Source organism: Arachis hypogaea, chromosome 16 (assembly GCF_003086295.3).
Source record: "Arachis hypogaea cultivar Tifrunner chromosome 16, arahy.Tifrunner.gnm2.J5K5, whole genome shotgun sequence".
Taxonomy (NCBI): domain Eukaryota; kingdom Viridiplantae; phylum Streptophyta; class Magnoliopsida; order Fabales; family Fabaceae; genus Arachis; species Arachis hypogaea.
Genome location: NC_092051.1, coordinates 111,071,708 through 111,074,342, shown reverse-complemented (window position 1 = coordinate 111,074,342; position 2,635 = coordinate 111,071,708). Strand labels below are relative to the sequence as shown.

Below are 2,635 nucleotides of genomic sequence, written 5' to 3'. Positions count from 1 at the left end.
GTCATGTATCCTCAGTATTAGCTCTCCTCACTCCACATCTATGAGCACTCTGGCTGTAGCTAAGAATGGTCTTCCCAATATGATTGGGTGAAGGTGACTTTCTTCCACTTCCAGTATGACAAAGTCTGTGGGAAGGAAGTAGTTCCCAACCTTCACTAGCACGTTTTCAACCACTCCAATTGCTTGTTTTTGAGTTTTGTCCGCCAGCCTGATGACTACGTCTGTGGGTATCAGCTCATTGATTTGCAGCCTCTTCATAAGGGATAAAGGCATTAAGTTGATGCTTGTTCCCAGATCACAGTCTCCTTTGTCAAACATTGTTTCTCCTATGGCACAGGGGATGTGAAAACTCCCTGGGTCCTTCCTTTTTGTAGGCAGCTCTGGTTGAATGAGAGCACTGCACTCCTTGTTCATCACTATGATTTGTCCTCCATTGAGTGAGCTTTTCCTGGTCAGCAGCTCCTTCATATACTTGATGTATGAGGGCATTTGTTGGAGAGCCTTGATGAATGGTATGTTTACATGGAGGGATGCAAATATGTCAAGAAATCTTGAGTATATTCTCTTCTCTACACCACCATTTAGTAATTGGGGAAAGGGTGCATAGAGCCTCAGCAACTCTTTCTGCGTAATTGTGGTTTCCTGAGGATTCTCTTCCTGCTTTCCTGTTGATGTATCTTCATATTGTTCTGATGGTTTGTTCAGCTCTTCCTCAGTCTCCTTATCACTTATAGTAACCATCTTGCAATCTTCCCATCTGACTTTCTTTGCTTCACCTCTCGGATTTTTCTCTGTGTCACTTGGAAAGCTATCAGTAGGTTTGGGAATCTTCTCAGATAGGTATCCCACTTGAAATTCCAGTCTCTTGATGGTGTCTCCCTGATTCTTGATATTGGCTCGCACCTCCTCTTTGAACACCTTGTTATCTTGAATTTTCTTGCATATGCCTTCAAGTAGGGTTTCAATCCTGGAGAGTCTATCTTCAGATGATGGTGAGTTGAGATTGGAGGGGTGAGAAGGGCCATTTTGACTTTGGTATGGATATTGAGGTGTGTTGTTAGGTGGGTGCTGATATGATCTCTATGTGGAATGTTGGTGAGTTGCATTGTTGCTGGGGTTGTGGTGTCGCTGATCTTGGCCTTGATCCTGTTGATTTCCCCACCCAAAGTTTGGGTGGTTCCTCCAACCAGGATTATATGTTTTGGAGTATGGGTCATGGTGCTGCCTGGGTGAATTTCCAATGTAGTTGGCCTGTTCCTGATCACCCTCTGCCTCTTCATTCACTCCTTCTTGAGTTGCTGCTGAAGTGGTGATTGCTGCTACTTGATTCCTCTCTATCTTCTTGGTGAGGTCAGCTAATTGCTTGGTAATCATCTTGTTTTGAGCTAGCAGTGCATCCACGTTGTTCAGCTCTATCACTCCTCTAGTGTTGCCTCTTTCAGAAGCATAGAAATAGTCATTCTCAGCTACAGTCTCAATGATATCTATGGCTTCTTCAATGGTCTTCTTCTTGTTCAGAGATCCCCCGGATGAGTGGTCTACTGCCTTCTTTGATTCATATGAAAGACCTTCATAGAAAATGTGCAACTGCACCCATTCATTGAACATATCTGGCGGGCATCTTCTTGTCAGGTCCTTAAACCTCTCCCATGCTTCATATAGAGTCTCACCATCTTGCTGCCTAAAGGTTTGTACCTCAGCTCTCAACCTATTGATCCGTTGAGGAGGATAGAATCTTGCCAAGAAGTTGTTCACCATATTTTCCCAGGTTACTAAACTCTCATTTGGAAAGGATTCCAGCCATTTAGATGCTTTGTCCTTGAGTGAGAAAGGGAACAGAAGTAGTCTATAAGTGTCAGGATGAACACCATTAGACTTCACAGTATCGCATATCCTCAGGAAGGTGGTTAGATGTTGATTGGGGTCTTCTTGGACACTTCCTCCGAATGAACAATTGTTCTGAACAAGGGTGATGAACCGTGACTTTTGTTCAAAGTTGTTGGCATGTATGGTTGGCCGTTGGATGCTACTTCCACAGTTTCCTGGGTTTGGATTGATGTAAGAACCCAGAACTCTTGCCCAGCCTGATGTGCTAGACCTTCTCGGCCATGGTTGTGAGCCTCTTCTTCATGATGGTTCTCCATATTCTCATCCATATCTGGTTCAAAGTACTCCTCCTCTTCCTTAGCACCAACTACTCTCTTTCCTCTTGCTTCCCTCCTTAATCTAAGGAAGGTCCTCTCAGGTTCAGAATCAAAGGAAGTTGAAGCAACAAGGCAAAAGTAAGAAAGAAAGATAGATGCAGATAGTAATTTCTACAGAAATGCTGTTAGTGTGAGTGATGTAACATATCAAACAGTTAGTGGGTTGGTGACTGAACTGTAAATAACTAAGAAAAATAGGTAGGGGAAAGGGAAGAAAATAACTGAACAGAAAGTAAATTACTCAAATGAACTTAAATCAAACAAAATAAAAACAAATGCTCAATCTAGTTATCCACCAATTTAATCATTGTTGATACAAAATCAATCCCGACAACGGCGCCATAAACTTGATGCATGGAAATTTGTCCTTTAACAAATCTCCCTCGGCAAGTATACTGAATTGTCGTCAAGTAAAAACTCACAATAGAGTG

At 42.6% G+C, this 2,635-nt stretch overlaps 1 non-coding gene across 1 annotated transcript; it reads left to right on the top strand.

The window, feature by feature from the left end:
* The first annotated feature begins 1,603 nt into the window (after positions 1-1,603).
* On the top strand, positions 1,604-1,710 carry LOC112760527 (small nucleolar RNA R71). Its single transcript, XR_003180963.1, has one exon. It is a non-coding gene; the product is annotated as a small nucleolar RNA R71 (small nucleolar RNA).
* The last annotated feature ends 925 nt before the right edge of the window (positions 1,711-2,635 follow it).